At 38.7% G+C, this 23,319-nt stretch overlaps 1 long non-coding RNA gene across 1 annotated transcript; it reads right to left on the bottom strand.

The window, feature by feature from the left end:
• Positions 1 to 1,522: 1,522 nt before the first annotated feature.
• LOC134486728 (uncharacterized) lies at positions 1,523 to 21,809 on the bottom strand. Its single transcript, XR_010066101.1, has 2 exons — positions 9,507 to 21,809; positions 1,523 to 5,951 (listed from the first exon to the last, which is right to left on the bottom strand). It is a non-coding gene; the product is annotated as an uncharacterized LOC134486728 (long non-coding RNA).
• Positions 21,810 to 23,319: the final 1,510 nt, after the last annotated feature.

Below are 23,319 nucleotides of genomic sequence, written 5' to 3'. Positions count from 1 at the left end.
TTGCAAAGAGGGTGGGGATTTTCACAAGAGTAGTGAGTAAGAATAATGGGGCAGAAATTCCCCATGCCATACGCAGATCAATATTTTATTAACTTCTCCAATGTTATAGGAAGGATTTATAGTGCAGATTTTCATCAGTCTATTAACATTTGTTTTTTATTTCTTATGTTTAGCTTGTGTAGTAAATTTTAAAGGAAGAACACAAATATTAAAACCACATCTTTTAGATTTTAGCGATTTTTGATTATAATAATTTGTTTGCAGAAGAAACAACTTTGGAAGAAGTTGCATAGGACAGAGTTAGAAAGAATATTGTAAAATCACACAAATAAAGGGAAGAGACTCGTTCAATTTTGTGTCCTTGGGCATTAATATGTGCTGTTATTAATATGCTTAAGGAAGAATGATATTATAATAAGAAACAGATGGATAATTACTTGAATGTCTGTAACCGGGATGAGATACCCTTAGATTTGGGAAAGAGGCAAGAATATTTTCCTAATCAGGCAAAAATCAAAGGATAAACAGTGCTGACAGCAATGCTAGGGATGGTTCCCTCAGCTTCTTTACTGGGCCTTCTTATGTATCTTCTATTGCCTGAATATGACTGTGAGGCATGAGGTCAAGAACTGGATAATCAATCTAATCTTGAATTCTTTCCATTTCTTGTAAAGGATTTAGGAAAACCTAAGAAAAACTAACTTACAATGTAGAGAGGCTAGACTGTGGCAGAGAAAAAGAATTTGTTTTCAAATTTTTCCTGAACCTCATAAGCTGCACTTCGTATTTCCTATGTGCAACCTAATCTATTTAAAACTCAAGAAGGAGAGACAGCTTTCCCTAGTCCTCACATATTATCTTGAGAGGCATGAAAGAAACTATATCTATCTGAATCCAAATTTAAAAGAGTACTTGCACATCATGTGGATCCTCACTGCCTTTAAGCTTATTTTTCCCACTAAAATGTGTCCTACAGATATTATAGCACATGAGACTAAACCTTTAGAATACATTTATTTATACAGTACTGAGACATAAAATAGTAAGTGCTTACCACATTCTTCTTGCTAAATTAGTAAGTCAGGGGGGATTTCATCTCAACAATTATATAAGTTTGATCCCTGTTATACGATATTACCTTTAACTAACAATCAACTTTTAAGAGCATTGTAGAACTCAGGATTTTTAAATTTCATTTGCAGATTATTATGGAAAGACAGAAAATCATTATCCAGCTGTTAAGCTATGGAATTTTCTCTCAGGAACTAAACTTTTGATTATAAAAAAATCCAACCTTTTTCATGCCATATGCAGATCCATATTTTATTGACTCCTCCAATGTTATAGGAATGATTTATAGTGCAGATTTTCACCAGTTTACTAACACATCGTTTTCTTCAGTACAACTGTTGAAACTGACTACAACATCTATTAGAGTTAATTCATATACCATTAAATATCATTTCAGATTCTGCTTATGTTGTAGAATGATTTTCAGCAGTAAAATCATACCTATGCATACTGTAACTTGCATGTATTTATTACAGAAGAAAGCTGTTATTAATCTTCCATATTTTTACTTTCCCAGAAAAATATTAGGAAGAGGCATGTGTCTGTCATGGTAGATGGATCCACTGAAACCTTATAGATTCCTCTTTCCTTTCTCCAGTCTGGGATTATGGACAATGACATGGTGAAGAGACAATGAAAATCACTAGAAAGAGTAATCTTCCATCTAAAGGACAAAAGGTCACAGTTAGGGATTAAGGTTAGGGTTTGGGTTTAGAGTTAGGGTTAAGGTTACAATTAGGGTTAGGATTAGGGTGAGGGTTGTGATTAGGGTTAGGGCTAGGTTTTGCCATATCATCAGAAGTCAAGTCTGTCCATATGTGGCTAAGTTAAGCCTTTATGAATTAAGAAACAAATTATTTTACAAAACACACAGAGCCTTTGTCACCACAGATTGGAAGGGACAGCTGCTCTTATTGTTACTAATGACTATGTATTTACAAGTGGACTTTTGGACCATAATAGATTCATTCATTCTTGTGATATGACCTCTGCAGATTGGTAGATTAGGGCAGAAGAGGTCAGGGAAGCTCCTACAGATATTCTGCTACAGATCTGGGAGTGATACTGCGAAATTGGTTCTGGGGGAACAGAGAGATGAAGATCTGCAATACTCCTACCTGGTTTTCCCACAGAAGTCCATTTTACCAAATGCTTTTAAGAGCTAATTGATATATAATGAAGAGCTATAAATTTGCATTAACTTTTAATAATGGTTTATTAATATTTTTGCTTTAAACACAATAATTTATTGTCTTGGTACACTGGGACTGTGGTAAGACCCTATTTCTGAAAATGCTACATGCTTTGGTCACAGGACATGAAGAAAACAAATGGAACCTTAGCAGAAGATTCATGCTGACTAGCTTTAATTACACAGAAATATGCTATGTAGCTTGTTGGAATTGTACACTAATGGTCTCATCCATCTGTGTAACTGGGAGCTTTAAATGATAAGTAGTGTGGCAAAGTTTACCTATGTGTACAATACTGGCATGGATGTTATGGGAGTCACTACCATGAGATGCACTATTATTGCTCTAGAAAGACACCATAACCAAAGAAACTTACAGAATATAGAGTTTATTGGATGCTCACAGTTTCAGGAAGTGAGTCTATGGTCATCATGGCAGGGATCATGGCAACAGATGAGCATGTATGTTGCTGGAGCTATAGTCAAGTACTCACATCTCGAGACCTTATGAAGGAGAGAGTCACCACAAAGCCCATCCTAATGCCATATCTCTTACTACAATGCCACATCTCCTAATACTTTCCAAACAGTTGCCCCAGCTGTGAGCTAAGTTTTTAAGCATATGAACTTATGGGATCATTCTCATTTGAACCACCAGTGTTGAACCACTTTCTGATTGGAATTACTATCCAGTCAACCAGAGAAAAATGCATGCTTCATACTGTAAATCCATGGCTAGAAAACTTATTGACCTCGAGGGTCAACCTAACACAATTACTATGTTAAAGGGTTATACCAAACTGTTCTCTGAATTCATAGCTTTACATTTATGGGTTAGTGAGATCTCAGACCTCTTCAGAGAACATTCTTAGTTCAGGAAGCTGTGTTTAACAGTGGCAATTGTCAAAATGCAGAGTGTCCGTGAAATTTTAAGTTATATATTTATGCTACATGTTCTTCTACATCTCAGTGAACATTCAGAAGAAGGTTATAGAAAGATTGTAGAGACAAACGTCCAAGAGGATGTGCTTAAAATAGTGTCCTCTAGATATGGCATCACTGGTGCACTTAGGAACTCTTAAATATTCAATATGCTAGCATGGAAGAAAAAGAGACTCATGGTCACTCACCTTTAACTGAGGAGCTGTTAGTAATTTTTTTTTTCTACAGAAGGAAGAGTCAGTTTATATTTAGGTGCTGATGACATGTAGGTGGAACAAGATTTAGTGGCTGGCACCACACTTGTGAGAATATGGCCATGAAATGTTGGTCTAGGTAGGTCATTAAAAACAAAAAACAAACAAAAAACCCTACCAACATACAAAACAAACAACAAAACCCTACCAAGTTAGAATAAGTGTGAGAACAGGTAGAATTTAGGGAAAATTAGGAGGAATGTGGTCGAAACAGAGTGTATACATGTATGAAATTTTCAGAGTCAAACTGGATTATTTGAAAGTTAATTGTTTGGTGCTGTTAAAATTGTTATGAAAACTTTTATCTTTTGAAGAAAAAAGTGAGGAAGTCAATGTCACTGAATTTTGCACTGGAGACATTGAAAGTAAGTGTCACTGTAGTTCAGCTTTGTCTCTTCTGCCCAGCTCTTGATTCTTGGCATCTTTTTTTTCCAATCACAATTAACTAGGGGCAGATTCACTCAATTTTTTACAAACAAACTTTCTCTGAAAATAAACTTGAAGACATCAGTCTTGGGGATCCCAAATTAGGAGTAGAATGCAAGCAGAATTAGGACAACAAAATACAAAAAGTTACTCTTAACTATCATTTAATTTTCTATTTTGAGGAGTAAATACTTTGGCTATCCCCTGAAACTGAAATGAAATACACACACACACACACACACACACACACACACACACACACAAACACACACACACACAATGTAAAGTCATGTGAGTGCATTACTTAATTTTAGGAAAATTCATTATAACATCTCCATGCCCTATGGTACTTACAGGAAAATGCATTGTATTTTCAACACTAATGCATGCCTCTTGACACTTGTACTTGTTCAAATGAAATATCATTGGAAAAGTCATAGTAGAAAGCCAATTTCACATTCACATTGTTCTAATAACCTAATTGCATGCTCTGCTTGATAAGATTTGCAAAATTACAAATAGAGGTCATCTTCTTTATAGAATAGTATAGTTGATAAAAAAGCATAGGGATATGTATGGGCCACCTATGGGGGCAGGCTCTGAATGGGTGTTCCTTCTGCCTCTGTTCTAAATTTGGCCTCCCCATTCCCTGCCAATGGTATTCTTTTTCCCCTTTTAAAGGAGGAGTGAAGCATTCGTCTTTTGGTCATCCTTCTTGAGTTTCATGTGTTCTGTGCATCTAGGGAAATTCAAGGATTTGGGCTAATAGCCACTTATCAATGAGTGCATACCATGTGTGTTTTTCTGTTATTGGGTTATCTCACTCAGGATGATATTTTCCAGTTCCCTCCATTTGCCTATGAATTTCATAGTCATTGTTTTTGATATCTGAGTAATATTCCATTGTGTAGATGTACCACATTTTCTGTATCCATCCCTCTGTTGAAGGGCATCTGGGTTCTTTCCAGCTTCTGGCTATTATAAATAAGGCTGCTATTAACATAGAGGAGCATGCGTCTTTGTTATATGGTGGGGCATCTTTTGGGTATATGTCCAAGAGAGGTACAGATGGGTCCTCAGGTATTTCAATGTCCAATATTCTGAGGAACCTCCAGACTGATTTCCAGAATGGTTGTACCAGTCTGCAATCCCACCAACAATGGAGGAGTGTTCCTCTTTCTCCACATCCTTGCCAATATATGTTGTAACCTGAGTTTTTGACCTTAGCCATTCTCACTGGTGTGAGGTGAAATCTCAGGGTTGTTTTGATTTGCATTTCCCTTATGACTAAAGACATTGAACATTTCTTTAGGTGTTTCTCAGCCCTTCAGCATTCCTCAGCTGTGAATTCTTCGTTTAGCTCTGAACCCCATTTTTTACTTGGGTTATTTATCTCCCTGCAGCCTAACTTCTTGAGTTCTTTGTATATTTTGGATATAAGCCCTCTCTCCGTTGTAGGATTGGTAAAGATCTTTTCCCAGTCTGTTGGTTGTCATTTTGTCCTAACAATAGTGTCCTTTGCCTTACAGAAGCTTTGCAGTTTTATGAGATCCCATTTGTTGATTCTTGATCTTAGAGCAAAAGCCATTGGTGTTTTGTTCAGGAAATTTTCTCCAGTGCCCATGTGTAGAGGGCCTCAATAACATTCACCACCACAAGATGGTGCTGGCTTCCACTGCGCCCCACGTGGAAGGCCAGGATAGCTTTCGCCATTACAAGATGGCGCTGGCTTCCGCCACGCCAGCCGACTTCCTTTCAGGAAGTTAACTGTGTGCGCATGTGCAAGAGTGCCTTCGTGCCAGGTCTTTGCCCACTCCGGGGCGTGCCTAATGAGATCATGTGTAAGCAACCAATCAGGTGTGGATGCGCTGTGCTAGGGTGTATATAAGCCGCGCCATGCTGGTGCCTGGCCGCCCTCTCTATTATTAATAAATATAAGCACTTTGGCTACAGAAGGATTCATGTGTTCCTGCGTATTCTTGCTGGCAAGAGGTCGCGCGGGACATTTGGTGCTGGACACCCGGGATGCCACGCCAGCGCCAAGGTGCCAAGAGGGGGTCTTCCATCTGTGGAAGGAATCCAGAACTGTACTGTTTAAAAGGTAAGGTTCTGAGAGACAATGCTTAGCCTTAACCTGTTCCACTTCCCTCCCCTGCTAGATGCGGCGGAAGTTTTTATTATCGTTTTGGCAGCCCTCGGGCTTTCTCTATTGGCCTTTGAGTTTCTAGCTACCGCCAGACAGCATCAGAGGTCGCATGGGAGCCGCCCATCTGTAATAGAAAAGCAGAGAGTGCTGGGGGAGGGGCAAGGCAGCATGTCAGAAATAGGGTGGGATAAAAAATTAAAGAGCTCAAGGAAAAAAGATAATAAGCAGACAGTCCCCTCTGCGGAGGCGAGAGATTGGGGGAAAAACGCCCCGGGAGAGAAAAAGGGAGGAGATAAAAGGAACACAGTATTTTGGAAGAAAAATTTTGTCTTTGTGCGTGTAAAAGGTGTGATTAGGCTCTGGAAGCTTCACAGAGTCATACTGATCAGACTTGATAGAGGTAGACCGCCTGAAAATTTATTCAGGAGAATCAAACAAAAGGACATCTCAATGCCCATGCAAAGCTTGATGGAGTTAATGTAATTGGGTTGTGAGTAAAAATATTCAGGACTCTGTTTCACTTCCATACCATTTGTGAATGTCAGTCGTGCTGCTCAGATAATATATCTCTGTATCTTACAGGAATTGGGTTTCAACACGTTGATGGACTAGTCCAGGAATTGAGACAATCCATCGTCCATATCAACTCCACTCGAGTGGATAGTCACCGTGAAAGTTGTGGGAAAGGGAAAATCCTACCTCTCTGCTGACACCATCTGGTTTTTTCCCTCTTTGTCTATTGTCTGTCCTTGGTGCACCAAGCTGTCCCTATATGTCAGTTTATGTCTGTGGTTTTTGTTTCTTGTTGCTTAAATGTTTTATGTTTCATGTTCAAAAGAAAAAATGGTAAAAACTTTATCTGCTGGTCGTTCACATCTTGATTTGGTTTTAACTTGTTTCAAAAAAGGAACAAATGAATTAAAAAGCAGTTTCAATCAGGCCTTTAGAGCCCTGTACCTGCAGCCAGGAGTCTAGGTCAGCTGGAGAAGCTGCCCAGGGGCTAAGCGTCTGCACGAGCTGATCTTAAAGGCGCCAGCAGCTCCTCAGCTTCTTTGGTACAAGAGCTGATAGCTGTTTCTCTTAGAAAAATCCCTGACTTATTATTTGACTCAACAGGTAACAAGGTGCTTCTCTTAAAATCATAGCTAAAAAGGTAAAAATGGTGCTTGGTCTAAATATCAAAGATATGTGTAGCCACTTCAATTTTGTTTCTCATTGGTTTTAAATGTATAAATATGCTCTCCTTGCCTTGGTCATAGATTGTTGGCTTTCAACTTATTGGATATGGTTCAAAAGGTATAATATTGGTAACAGAAAGTTGACATAAAGCTGGTAATTTGGATAGAGTCATTCTAGACAACATGTGGCATGAGCCAACCTATGGAAAAAGGTCTAAATTGAGATAAAATTTTTTAATGGAATTCTTATTCTAGAAACCAGGCTTCTAAAAGAATTTAGGACAATGTCTCTTTGTTGAGGTACTGGAGACCGTACCATCGTGCATTCATTTGTAGGAATTGACTTTCCAAAGTGGTGGCTGTGCTCTGGTGGTACAAGGAGAACTTAAGGATTGTGATTACTACAAACTTTTGCTCTCAAAATGAGCTTTAATATTTGTGGAGTAACTGTTGCACTACTCCAAAAAAGAATATTTGAAACTAATTTTAAGCTACTAAGGATATGTTAATTGACTAAGTACCTCACCTTGCCAGAGGACTTAGGTCTTTGTTATCCACATTGGAGAAAAAGCTTCAGTTGTGTTAATACAGAATTGTAGGCTAGAGTCATGGAAGTATTTTAAAAAGAAACCTGGTAAAACATATCTTATTCCAAACAACAGTAAATTGGTTATTACAAAATACTGATATTTGGCCTATTACATATACAAATTTTTCAGGCAAAATTGATAATTTTACTCTTTGCATGCTTTTGTACTTCCTGTATATTTGTGCATGCAACCCATAGGAAATGTGCTTACTGTATTTGTAGGTGATTCATCTAATGAAAAGGCTACATATATGATTGGATCACTTATTTATTCTCCCGAGTTTCCCCTGCTTCAACACAGACTATTAAATTACGTGTTGTGGCCACTGTTTTTAAAATGTTTAAAAAAATCAAGCTTTCAATTCACATACTGATAGCCAATGTGTGGCTTGTGGTTTACAATTGATTTCAATTACTTAATGCTTTATTAGAGACGGGTTTTCTACTTAAAATCAATGAGTGATTTCAGGGTGAATGTCTGACAACTCACTGTCCTTTCAGTGCTCTGGCTCAGACAACTAAACAAAACCATAGACCCAGCTCTTTGAAAATGGTAATAGAGTTAATATGAAAAGAGGAAGACTCCATTTGCTTACTTTCAATTCCCAGCCTCACCCTGCCAGCTCAGGGATTTCTAGTAAGACTGAAATTAGACAATATTTACAGGATTTGGCATTTCTAATTAATGCTTATGTTTAGGTAAATAAAGTTTGTGAGGGGCTGGAGTGATGGCTTAGTGGTTGAGAGCACTAAGTACTGTTCCTTTATAGGCCATTTAAGAACTCAAACTGGATTGCCTGGACCCCTTCACAAGGGAGGACAATGATACCAGACAGATTGTAGGCCTTACATAGGAACAATTAGTCAAAAAATCTCATTCTTTATATATCCAAAACAATAATGCTGGAGACAATAATTTGGTATACAAGTCAATTTATAAATATAAATGCTCAGTGTCCTCAATTTAATCCTCGAGGACTTACCTTAATAATATCTTTACTATATCTTAATAAATAAAAAGGGAGAGTTATCCCTGTATGCTAAATAATGCTCCTTTTATTTCAATTTTAAAATTTGGATGCCAAAGTTTATGGCACCCTACAACTAGACATACTTCTGCCTAGGTGAAATACAAAGATCCACGTATTGACATGATCCTGTTCCTTTTATTTCAATTTTAAAATTTGGATGCCAAAGTTTATGGCACCCTACAACTAGGCATACTTCTGCCTAGGTGCTCCTTTTATTTCAATTTTAAAATTTGGATGCCAAAGTTTATGGCACCCTACAACTAGGCATACTTCTGTATAGGTGAAATAGAAAGATCCACGTATTGACATGATCCTGTTCCCGATATTTTATATGGGGAAGAGGGAATCTTTGTGTTTTTTCTACAGGATGCTACAAGAGTGTGCCAGCTGCCTGAGTGGCTGGTGAGACTTGCTGATCCTGGGAGCATGAAGATTCAGCTCTCCTGGTTCTGGTCCCTGAAGTCATTCCTGTGCCCTTAAGAGGAAGATGGAAGATTCCCCCTCATCTTTTGTCATCACAGAGATTTTGCCGTTGCTTCAGTCACTGTTACCGCTGCATGTGTCCAGTCCCACTGTGGCCTGCTCTCTGACCCTCTGTGCACTGCTGCTTTCTGGAGAAGACTGGACTACAGCCGTTGCTGCCCCCCTCATTTCCCTGGTGACTCTTGCTGCCTTACCTGGTGTTGTCATTTTGCAGACTGTAGCGTCACAGGAATGCCACCTGCATGAAGCTGCTGTGGACTGGGGAACTCTGTCCTGGTTATGCAGATCCCAGACATGGTTCCATTGCCTGCTGGTTGTTCCAGAGATCCTGAACTGTCCTGGAAAAGACCTTGACACTTTCGCTGCTATTGTAGCAGCCATTACTGCTGCAGACATTGTGTCTGCAGTGTCTGGAGTTATCCTCCCCCAATCTATTGTTAGACAAGCACAGTGGGTGAACTTTCTGGAGTAGTTACTAACAATTGGGAATTCTAAAATTTTATTATAGGAGCGGCTTGACTACGGCCCTTGGTGGTAACAGCTGAGGTGAACCAAATGAGGTGGCCACTACTTATCAGGAGTGGCTCTGTCTGGTGCAGCCCTATGCTGTGGATTAGTGTTCATGCTATGGTTGGTTTACAAACTCAGATCTCAATAGAAACGTGACAAGGCCGTTATCACTCAAGCACTTGTGGCCATTGAACAAGGGGCCTCCCCTGAAATTTGGTTATCTATCTTCAAAAATTAGTCGGTATCTGAGTTCTCTGCTCTTGCACCCCATGGATCTGTGGATCCATTGCACTGGGATGAGAGATACTCAATGATTCTTTGATCAGCCCTTCCACATCGCTGAGGTTTCCTCATTGCACGCGATAGGGTGATCATGATTCCCCCACTAACTCATCTTCTGGCTGGCCTCTTTATAGAGTTCGCCCTAGGTCATTTAACAGTTACTGTCACACAGCACTGTGGTATCCAGAGATGGGCAACTTTCCTCATGCACAGTACATGGGGCCCGGTGGCGATAGGGTTACCTTTCGACAGATTGGCTGTTACATAGAGGAATGATCTAAGACAGGAGCCACAGCAGATGGACGTAACTGCAGAGACCTAGACCAGCCTAGACAATAATTTATTATTAATTAATAAAATAATAAGGGAGAGATGTAGAGGGCTGCAATAACATTCGCCACCACAAGATGGTGCTGGCTTCCACTGCACCCCACGTGGAAGGCCAGGATAGCTTTCGCCATTACAAGATGGCGCTGGCCTCCGCCATGCCAGACGACTTCCTTTCAGGAAGTTAACTGTGTGCGCATGTGCAAGAGTGCCTTCGTGCCAGGTCTTTGCCCACTCCGGGGCGTGCCTAATGAGATCATGGGTAAGCAACCAATCAGGTGTGGCTGCGCCGTGCTAGGGTGTATATAAGCCGCGCCATGCTGGCGCCCGGACGCCCTCTCTATTAATAAATATAAGCATTTTGGCTACAGAAGGATTCATGTGTTCCCACATATTCTTGCTGGCGAGAGACAGCACGGGACACCCATGTGTTTGAGATTCTTCCCCACTTTTTCTTTTATTAATTTGAGTGTATCTTGTTTGATGTAGAGGTCCTTGGTCCACTTGGACTTAAGCTTTGTACAGGGTGATATGCATGGATCAATCTATATCTATATCTATCTTCTATATGCTGACATCCCGTTGAACCAGCACCATTTGCTGAAAATGGTATCTTTTCTTCAATTGGATGGTCCATACATATACAACCACCAAACTAGATAAGATGGATAAACCAAAGAAGTGCAGGCTGACAGGAACCGGATTTAGATCTCCCCTGAGAGACACGCCCAGAATACAGCAAATACATAGGTGAATGCCAGAAGCAAACCACTAAACTGAGAACGGGACCCCCATTGAAGGAATTAGAGAAAGGACTGAAAGAGCTTGAAGGGACTTGAGACCCCATATGAACAACAATGCCAACCAACTAGAGCTTCCAGGGACTAAGCCACTACCCAAAGACTATACGTGGACTGACCCTGGGCTCCAACCTCATAGATAGCAATGAATAGCCTAATAAGAGCACCAGTAGAAGGGGAAGACCTTGGTCCTGTCAAGACTGAACCGCCAGTGAATGTGATTGTTGAGGGGAGGGTGGTAATGGGGGGAGGATGGGGAGGGGAAGCCCTTTTGTAAGGGAGGGGGAGGTGTTATGGGGATGTTGGCCCAGAAATCAGGAAGGAGAATAACAATTGAAATGTAAATAAGAAATACTAAAATTAAGAAAGATAAAAAAATCATAGGGATGAAGAATTTCATTTTACAAAATGTTTTTAAGAGCTAAATTTTATTTAAGGTAAAACTATATTCACTATTAACATAATTAATATTAATTATATCAGAATTTATATGAAATTTAATTTAATATTCATCCTATTTGTCCTTTCTCTTCTTTAGTGTCCAGCCTAAGTTGCACTCATCAGCAAAACCTTTAGATAGATTAGCCAAAGGTCTTGGATCTGATGCATTAATATATATTCCAATTTTCTTGATCCTCCTTGTCATTGCAGAACATTTACCGGCCACCACATTGAGGACAAGCAGCAAAAATACAAGCTGTATGTATTAATGTGCTTTCACCTGTAGTTGTAGCTCTAATTGCAGATGTGAGTACTAGAGCCAGACATGATGGTCCCTGAATTTAAGCCCTTGAGAGAGAGAGAGATAAGAGATGTGTTGTGACCTAGAAGCCAGTATATGGGATATGTAGCAAGACCTATTGCCAAAATCAAAAGAGATATGATCAATAATAATGAGTCGGGAGGCATCTGTTATATAGACCCTGAGCATCCTATTTGTGTCTGTCATACATATATATTCTGGAAGGTTCTATGTGACAAGTACAATGAGTCTATCTATCGTGTACTGCAATGACTACTCCTGCTTCAGTGTGCTTCGATACCAAGGCAGGTATTGTGACTTGGAATTGGATGAATATGTTTCTGATCCCTGCATGAATAAGGCTGTATGCTTCAACAAGGTAGAACAATACATCAATATCTGTCCTTAAGAGTATTTTGGTATGAACTGTGAATGAGATATTGATGGAATGTAGATCCCAGCAGTATCTACATGGTACCATGTATCAGGATAATCTTGGAGCTTTAATCCACGAAAATGTATATGGATTCCTTGAAGATCAATGTGAACACAACTTTGATGAATATGCCAGTTAGTTATGTCACCCTGTATGCATGGAGGAAACAACTGTTATTATGACTGCATGGGTAACAGATTCACAAAAAGTCTCACACTGTGAGACTTTGATGGCTCTTTGTTGGTCAAAGCCTTACACAATGATACAACATGTGAAGAAACTGTTGACAACTATGTTTGTCACTGATAACCTGGATACACAGGTGCTCATTGTGAGATAGACATAAATGAATGCAATAGGAACCCCTGACAATTTAGAGGGGATGTGCTGAACTTTCCTCAGAGGATTAACAGTGACACACTGTAGGCCTGACTTCCTCCAACTACCTTGTAGCCTCAGGCTATGCTTATAAGGAGGTGAGGGAAGGATTGCAGAACCTGGAGCTGAGAGTAACTCCACAAAAGACTATCCTGGAGCCCTGAGAGCTCCCAAAGACTGAAAAACACACAATGATTGGACTTAGGCCCCTGCATATATTTGGAAGATTTTATCTATATCTATATCTATATCTATATCTATATCTATATCTATATCTATATCTAGTCTCTCTCTCTCTCTCTCTCTCTCTCTCTCTCTCTCTCTCCCCCTCTGTGTGTGTGTGTGTGTGTGTGTGTGTGTGTGTGTGTATGTTTAGGTTGGTTTTCATGTGGGTCTTCTAAGAAGTGGAGCGTGGGCATACCCTGACTCTATTGCCTACCCATAGATTCCCTAACTAGGCTGTCTTGTCCAGCATCAGTGGGGAAGGATATGCCTAGTCCTACCTTGAAGTATCATGGTGGGTTGGTACTCACTGGGGGATCTCCCCCTTCTCAGAAATGATGGGAAGTGATGATGGTGGAAAGCCATGCAATTGGGGACTGGGAAGAGATGGTGAGCTATGATCAGCATGTTAAAATGAATAATTTAATGGAAAAATTTAAAAATAAAACTTGAAAATGTTGATTATTAAAAACTACATTTTAAGAAATATCTTCTCCTAGCACATAATGTAGACATTCAATGACCTAATCAGTGTGCCTCATATGCATGAGTTTTCCACAGTGACTTAGATATATTTCAAAGATTTATGCTGGGCATGGACCAACTAACCACATAATTTGCATAAAAGTGCAAACTAGTATAATATGTATGAGGCTATCTGAAACAAGTAAGTGTATTTGAGGTTTGGGAAAGTAGTAGAATGTCACATCTAAATGAACTTTCCTTAGGTCTTTGAAATAGAAAATCTAAAAAATATATTTATCAGATGCATCACTAGCTTTCTGATATCTGACAAATTCAGGTATAAATCTGTGGCAGACAAGGGTTCTGCTGATCCAGCAACAAGTTGAGGGTAATGTAGTCTTCCATGTTGCTTTTCTTTTACATTAAGGTAGCCTAGTTACAGGGGTGGATTTTAACATGAGAGATGGGGCTTTGGAAAATGAGTAGATAACATCCAATTGTAACAAAAGATAAAGTATTAAGCTTTGGAATGTTGGCTAATTTAAAAGTTCATGGTGGCAGTCCTTGTCACCATGGATCCCACTTTTCAAACCTGATGCTTTAATGTCTGTGAGTATGATTCCTTGTGAGAAACAAGATCTAGGGGTAGAGCTATGGATATTAAATTATAATAGGCATACGTGTAGTATGTCATTGTATAAATATTGTATTAAATATTGAACTGTCTAAGACTTCATTAAAGTTTCCAAAGTATATATTTTGCAACTTCAAAATTAAAATAAAATTCAACATTTCCTCACACCTAGCTTCCTTACTATGTCTCTTCACCCCTACTCTTTCAAATTCATGGTTTATTTTTTTTTTATAATTGGTACTTACCTTTTGAGAAATGCATAAATGTATGCCTACAATATGCTGAGTCTGTTCCATTATGTTTGCTTGCATATGTTTCCAGATTTGAATGGGGACCCCATTGTTAGAATAATGATTTACTGCAAGCATCTACAGGATCTGGCAGAGCCTCTTAGTAGACAGCTATATCAGTCTCCTGCCAGCATGCACTTCTTGGCATCTGAAATATTGTCTGGGTTTCTTGTCTGTATATGGGATGGATCCTTCAGGTGGGGCAGTCTCTGCTCCACACATTGTCTCCATATTTCCTCCTGTGAGTAATTTTGTTCCACCTTCTGAGAATGTATGATGCATCCACACTTTGGTCTTCCTTCTTATTGAGCTTCATGTGTTTTGTGAATTGTATCTTGGGTATTCTGAGATTTTGGGCTAATATCCATTTAACAGTAAATGTATACCATGTATGTTCTTTTGTGATTGGGTTACCTCACTCAGGATGATATTTTCATGTTCCATCTATAGGCCTAAGAATTTCATGAAGTCGTTGTTTTTAATAGCTGTGTAATATTCCATTGTGTAGCTGGACCACATTTTCTGTACCCATTCTTCTATTGAAAAACATCTGGGTTCTCTCCAGTTTCTGGCTCTAATAAATAAGGGTGCTAGAAAAATGGTGGAGCATTGCCCTTGTTACATGTTGGAAAATCTTTTGGGTATATTCACAGAAGTGATATTGCTGGGTCATCATGGAGTAAAATGTCTAATTTGCTCAGGAAATTCCAGAACAATTTCCAGAGTGATTGTGCTAGCTTGCAATCCTACCACCAATGGAGGAGTGTTCCTCATTTTCCACATCCTTGCCAGCATCTGTTGTCACCCAAGTTTTTGATCTTAGCTATTCTGAATGATGTGAATTGAAATCTCAGATTTGTTTTGATTTGCGTTTTACTGATGACTGAGGATGTTTAACATTTCTTTAGGTGCTTCTCAGCCATTTGATGTTCCTCAGTTGAGAATTCTTTGTTTAGCTCTATAGCCCATTTTTTAATAGGGTTATTTGATTCTCTGAAGTTTACCTTCTTGAATTTTTGTCTATATTGGATATTAGCCCTCTATCAAGACATAGGATTGGTAAAGATCTTTTTCCTATTTCTAGGTTGCCATTTTGTCCTGATGACAGTGTCCTTTGCCTTGCAGAAACTTTTCAATTCTGAGGTCCCATTTGTAGATTCTTGATTTAGAGCATAACTCTTTGGTGGTCTGTTCAGGAAAATTTCTCCTGTGACCATGTGTTCAAAGCTCTTTCCCAATTTCTCTTTATTAGGGTTATCACATCTGGTTTTATGTTGAGGTACTTGATCCATTGTATTTGATCATTGTACAGGGTGATAAGAATGTATCCCACAGTTCCCTGCACCCAAATCCCATAGGGAAGAGAGCTGAACACCCAGAAGTGCAGAAATACTGAGACTTCTGGACAGACTGCCACTTTTGCCCACCTTTGCCCACATCCCTGGTCCGAGGGGAAAATGCATAGTGGCTCTGGACACAGGAATAAAGGAACACTCAGCCACCGGTACCTGCGGTTCTGGTCTGTGCCCAGAACTGAACTGAACTGAAACAGTCAAATAGCTCCCTGCACCCAAATCATGTGAATGAGAGAGCAGGACCCTCAGAAGTGAGGATGCTCATGAGAAATCAGAGGCAACTACCCTCTGCCCACATTGCAACCCAAGAATGAACTGCCTAGTGCCAACTGTGCCCCATGGGTTCAAGGACCTAAGAACAGTCCAGGGCAGGAACCATCTGATTCCTGCCCACACCTAGTGCTGAAAGATAGTCACCAGGAGCACCTACACAACTGAGATCAGAGAAGCTGTTCCCACAAACAGCAGAAAGGAAAGAGGAAAACAGGAGTGCTGACAGAGAGGCCTACAGGAGGGTCAAGCCACTATCAGAAATGGCAAGATAAGCAAATACCAGAAATAACCTTATGGTGAGAAGAAAGCACAGGAAAAATGCAACAGAAGCCAAGATACTGGGTATCATCAGAGCCCAGTTTTCCCACCAAAGAAAATACTGGATATCCAAACATACTGGAAAATCAAGATTTAGATTTAAAATCACATTTTAGGATAATGATGGAAAACTATAAGAAGGACATAAATAAATCCCTTAAAGAAATGCAGGACAACACAAGTAAACAAGTAGAGGCTCTTAAATAGGAAACACAAGAATCCCTGAAAGAACTACAAGAAAACACAACCAAGCGGGTGAAGGAAATGAACAAAACCATTCAGGATTTAAAAATGGAAGTAGAAACAATAAAGAAAGGACAAAGGGGAACAACTCTAGAGATAGAAAACCTAAGGAAGTGACCAGGAGTCACACATGCAAGCATCACCAAAAGAATACAAGAGATAGAAGGGAGAATCTCAGGGGCAGAAGATACTATAGAAAACATCAACAGAACCATGAAAGGTAATGTAAAATGCAAAAACTCCTGGTCCAAAACCTCCAGGAAATCCAGGATACAATGAGAAGATCAAACCTAAGGATAATAGGTATAGAAGAAAATGAAGACACCCAAGTTAAAGGGCCAGTAAATATCTCCAACAAGATTACAGAAGAAAACTTCCCTAAACTAAAGTGATACCCACAAACATACAAAAAGCTTACAAAGTCCAAAGAGATTGGACCAAAAAAGAAATTCCTCCCATCCCATAATAGTTAAAACAGCAAATGCACAAAACAAAGAAAAAATATTAAAAAGCAGTAGGGGGAAAAGGTCAAGTGACATATAAAGACAGACCTATAAGAATTATACCAGGCTTCTCACCAGAGCCTATGAAAGCCAGAAGATCCTTGACAGATGACATACAGATACTAAAGGAACACAAAACCCAGCCCAGGCTACTATATCCAGCAAAACAATCAATTAACATTGAGGGAGAAATGAAGATATTCCATTACAAAACAAATTTACACAATATCTTTCTACAAATCCAGCCCAACAAAGGATAATTGATGAAAAACTCCAACATAAGAGGAAAAACTATGCCATACAAAAAGCAAGAGATTAATCCCCTTGTAATGAAACCAAAAGAAGAAAAACACAAAAACATAAATCCACCTCTAACAATGAAAATATCAGGGACAATCACTATTCCTTAATATCTCTCAACATAAATGGACTCAATTCCCCAGTAAAAAGACATAGACTAAGAGACTAGATACATAAAGAGGACCCAGTATTTTGCTGCATATAGGAAACACACCTCAGAGACAAAGACAGACACTGCCTCAGAGTAAAAGGCTGGAAAACAACTTTACAAGCAAAGGGTTCAAAAAATAAGAAAAGATGGAGTTGCCATTCTAATATCGAAAAAAAACTAACTTTCAACCAAAAGTCATCAAAAAAGATAAGGAAGTATACTTCATATTCATCAAAGGAAAAATCCATCAAGAAATGAACTCTCAATCATATATATCTATGTTCCAACTGCAGGGCACCTACATTCATTAAAGGGATCTTACTAAAGCTGAAACCACGCATTGCACCTCACACAATATTAGTAGGAGTTTTCAACACTCCACTTTCATCAATGGACAAATCATGGAAACAGAAATTAAACAGAGACATAGAGAAACTAACAGAAGTAATGAACCAAAAGAATTTAACAGATATTGATAGAACATTCCATCCTAAAATAAAAGGATATACCTTCTTCTCAGCAGCTCATGATATATTCTCCAAAACTGACATATAATTGGTCACCAAAAAGACTAAACAGATACAGGAAGACAAAAATAATCAAAGGCATCCTATTAGATCTCTCCAGACTAAGGCTGGTGTTCAATAAAAAAATAATGACAGAAAGCACACATATACATGAAACTTGAACAATGTCCTACTAAATGACAACTTGGTCAAGGAAGAAATAAAGCAAGAAATTAAAGACTTCCTAGAATTTAATGAAAATGAAGATATAACATTCCCAAACGTATGGGACACAATGAAAGTGGTGCTAAGAAGAAAACTCATACCTATGAGTGCCTGCAAAAAGAAACAGGAGAGAGTATACATCAGCAGCATGACAGCACACTTAAATACTCCAGAACACAAAGAAACAAACCCCAGGAGGAACCCAAAGGATCGCCCAATCAGAACCTGCCTCACATGTGGCCCATACATATACAGCCACCAAACTTGATAAGATGGATGAAGCTAAGAAGTGCAGCTGACAGAAACTGGATGTAGATCTCTCCTAAGTGACACAGCCAGAATATGGCAAATACATAGCCGAATACCTGCAGCAAACCACTGAACTGAGGACGGGACCCCCGTTGAAAGAATCAGAGAAAGGACTGAAAGAGCTTGAAGGGGCTTGAGACCCCATATGAACAACATTTCCTACCAACCAGAGCTTCCAGGGACTAAGCCACTACCCAATGTCTATTCATGGACTGACCCTGGGCTCCGACTGCATAGGTAGCAATGAATAGCCTAGTAAGGGCACCAATGGAAGGGGAAGCCTTTGGTCCTGTCAAGACTGAACCCCCAGTGAAAGGGATTGTTTGGGGGAGGGCGGTAATGGGGGGAGGATGGGGAGGGAAACACCAATATAGAAGGGGAGGGTGAGGGGTTAGGGGGCTGATTACCTGGAAACCTATATAGGGAATAACAATTGAAATGTAAATAAGAAATACCCAATTTAATAAAGATGGAGAAAAAAAAGAAGTGAGAAGGTAAATATAACAACAGAATCTGAGGAAATTCCCAAAACCATCGGAACCTACTACAAAAGCCTATATTCATCAAAATTGGAAAATCTGGAGGAAATGGAGTATTTTCTAGACAGATATCAGTTACCAAAGTTAAATCAGGAAAAAATAAACATCTAAACAGCCCCATAACTCATGAAGAAATGGAAGCAGTTATTAAACTCTACCAACCAAAAATAGCCAAAGACCAGATGGGTTTAGTGCAGAAATCTATCAGAACTTCATCGAAGACCTCATACTAATACAGTCAAATTTATCCACCCCCAAAAAGATACAGATGGAATACTACAAAATTTCTTCTATGAAGCCACAATTACTCTTCTACCTGAACCACACAAAGACCCAAAAAAGAAAGAGATCTGCAGACCAATTTCCCTTATGAATATTGCTGGAAAATACCCAATAAAATTCTTGCAAATTGAATGCAAGAACACATCAAAATGATCATCCATCATGACAAAGTAGGCTTCATTCCAGGGATGGTTTAATATATGGAAATTAATCAACATAACAAACTCAAAGGTAAGAATCACATGATCATTTCATTAGATGCTAAGAAAGGATTTTCTAAAATTTGACAACCCTCCATGAAATGTCAAGATTTCAAGGCGCATATCTAAACACTAATCCATTAAATGGCAAACCAGTAGCTAAAATCAAACTAAATCGAGGGACATTTGAAGGAGTCCCACTAAAACCAGTGTCTAGACAAGGCTTTCCACTCTCTCCCAACTTATCCAATATAGTACTTGAAATCCTAGCTAGAGTAATCAGAAAACGAAAAGAGGTCAAAGGTACACAAATTGGAAGAAAGAAGTCAAAATTTCACTATTTGCGGATGATATTATAGTATACTTAAGTGACCACAAAAGTTACACCAGAGAACTAATAAACTTAATAAACAACTTCAATGAAATTTCTGGGTATAAAATGAACTAAAATAAATCAGTAGTCTTCCTCTACTGAAAGAATAAACTGTCTGAGAAAGTAATTTGGGAAATGGCATCCTTCTCAATAATTCCAAATAATATAAAATATCTTGGTGTGACTTTAACCACGCAAGGGAAAGATCTATACGACAAGAACTTCAATTCTCTGAAGAAAGAAATTGAAGAAGAACTCAAAAGGTGGAAAGATCTACGATGCTCATGGATTGGCAGGATTAATGTAAAAAAATGCCCATTTTGCCAAAAGCAATCTGCAAATTCAATGCAATCCCCATCCAATTTGGAATCAATTCTTTATAGAGATAGAAAGAGCAATTTGTAAATTCAATTTGAATTAGAAAAAGCCCAGGATAGCAAAAAATATACTCAATAATAAAAGAATATCTGTGGTAACCACTATCCCTCCCCTCACGCAGTATTACAGAGCAATAGTGATAAAAACTGTATAGTATTGGTCCAGAGACAGGCAGATGGATCAGTGGAATAGAATTGAAGACTCAGAAATGAAACAACACACCTATGGTCACTTGATTTTTGCCAAAGGTAACAAAACCATCCAATAGAAGAAAGAGCATTTTCAACAAATGGTGCTGATTGAAATGAAGGTCAGCATGTAGAAGAAATCGATCCTTTCTTATCACCCTGTACATAGCTTAAGTCCAAGTGGATCAAGGACCTCATCAAAACAGATACACTCAAACTAATAGAAAAAAATGCAGAAGAGTCTTGAACACATGGGCACTGGGTAAAATTTCCTATATAAAACACCAATGGCTTAGGCTCTAAGACCAAGAATCGACAAATGGGACCTCATAAAACTGCAAAACTTCTGTAAGGCAAAGGACACTGTTATTAGGACAAAATGGCAACCAACAGTTTGGGAAAGATCTTTCCAATCCTACATCTAATAGAGGGCTACAATCTAAAATATACAAATAACTCAAGAAGTTAGACTCCAGAAAGCCAAATAACCCTATTAAAATGGGGTACAGTGATAAAAAATTCTCACCTGAGGAAATTCGAATGGCAGAGAAGCACCTAAAGAAAAGTTCAACATCATTAGTCACTAGGAAATGCAAATCAAAACGTCCCTCGAATTCCACTTCACACATGTCATAATGGCTAAGATAAAACTTTCAGGTAATAGAAGATGCTGGCAAGGATGTGGAGAAAGAAGAACACTCCTCCACTGGTGGACTGCAAACTGGTACAACCACTCTGGAAATCAATCTGGAGGTTCCTCAGAAAAATTGGGCTTTCCACTATCTTAAGACCCAACTATATCTCTCCTTGGCATATTACCAAAAGATTATAACCAAAATACATGCTCCACTATGTTCATAGCAGTCTTATTTATAATAACCAGAAGCTGGAATGAACCCAGATGCAACAGAGGAATGGATTAAAAAATGTGGTGCATCTACACAATGGAGTACTACTTAGTAATAAAAAACAATGACTTCATGAAATTCATAGGCAAATGGAATGAACTAGAAAATATCATACTGAGTGAGGTTACCTAATCACAGAAAAATAAACACACATGGTATGCACTCACTGATAAGTGGATGTTAGCACAGAAGCTAGAATTACTGAATATGCAATACAAAACCTCAGGAAGCTCAAGAAGAAGGAAGACCAAAATGGGATGTTTCCAGTCCCCCTTACAAGGCATATATATATATATATATATATATATATATATATATATATATATATATATATATATATATATGTTCACTGAAACTAGATAAGATTGATGAAACTAAAAATTGCATGCTGAAAGGAACCGGATATAAATCTCTACTGAGTGACATATCCAGAGCATATCAAGTACAGAGATGAATGCTAGCAGTAAGTAACTGAACTGAGAATAGGTCCCACTTTGGCGAATTAGAGGAAGGATTGAAAGAGTGAACGAGCTTGCAACCCCATAAGAAGAACAATCCCAACCAACTGCTGACCCAGGTTCCAACTTCATATGTAGCAGAGAATAAATAGCCTTGTTGGGGGCATCAGTGGAAGGGGAAGCCCATTGGTCCTGTCAAGGTTGGACTCTCAGTGCCAGGGAGTGTCAGGGGTTCTGTAAGCAGGGTGCATAGAGGGGAAATACTCCGCATGGGGGAGGGAGAGGGGATAATGGGCTTATGGACAGGGAACTGGAAAAGGGAATAACATTTGAAACATAATGAAATAAAAATATGGATCAATTTGCATTCTTCTACATGCCGAAGTTGACCACCAGTTGAACCAGCACTATTTGTTGAAAATGCTATCTTTTTTCTACTGGATGGTTTCAGTTCCTATGTCAAAGAGTAAGTGACCATAGGTGTGTGGGTTAATTTCTGGGTCTTCTATTTTATTACATTTATCTACCTGCCTGTCTCTGTACCAATACCATACATTTTTTTAATCACTATTGCTCTGTAATACAGCTGGAGTTCAGGAATGTTAAGTCCTACAGAAATTCTTTATTGTTGAGTACAATTTTTGTTATCCTGGTTTTTTTGTCATTCCAAATGAATTTGCAAATTGCTCTTTCTAACTTTATGAAGAATTGTTTTGGGATTTTGATGAGGGATTGCATTGAAACTGTAGATTGTTTTCAGCAAGATTCTTATGTATTTAGCTTTGAAGATTCAAGTCAACAGTCCTTGTCCCATTTAAGGGCATATTGTATCATTTTTGTATAGGTTCTTTGAGGATAGTATTAGGTGATATAAAGATAGGGTGTAACTCAGATACCCTTGGATTTTACCTTGTCCCAATATGTTAGAACATCATTGATATTATTTTAAGACTGCCTTTATGTCACTTGTGAGACAAGCACCATTTCTGTTTAAAGTGAGACTAGCATACTTAGCAGGCTTAGTACTGACTTAACTCTCAATTAGCATCAACTATATTGAAACCCAGATAGGATCTGTGCACAAGATAGGATCTGTCTACCCAGCTTAATGTTCCCATGTGCCCTGACATCATAAAGGGCTTGTCTTGGTATCTTGGGTCGAGTTAATATAAAGTTCCAAATACATTCTATTATAATCTCTCACTGGATTCATTGATCAAGGCTCTCCAGCATATATTGATAATAAGTTGATGGTCAATAATCCACTGAGCAATGCTTGCTTGGATCACAAAAACACTTGAAGTCAAGATAAGGGCAATGCCGGTTAGTCATGTATGTTAGACTATTTCTATATTGTTTTGTTATTCAGGTTAGTCCTTGTTTCTATTCAGGGAATACCATGGTCCTAGCTT

This window comes from Rattus norvegicus, chromosome 4 (genome assembly GCF_036323735.1).
Source record: "Rattus norvegicus strain BN/NHsdMcwi chromosome 4, GRCr8, whole genome shotgun sequence".
In the NCBI taxonomy this organism is placed as follows: domain Eukaryota; kingdom Metazoa; phylum Chordata; class Mammalia; order Rodentia; family Muridae; genus Rattus; species Rattus norvegicus.
This window is presented reverse-complemented; position numbering and strand designations above follow the sequence as displayed.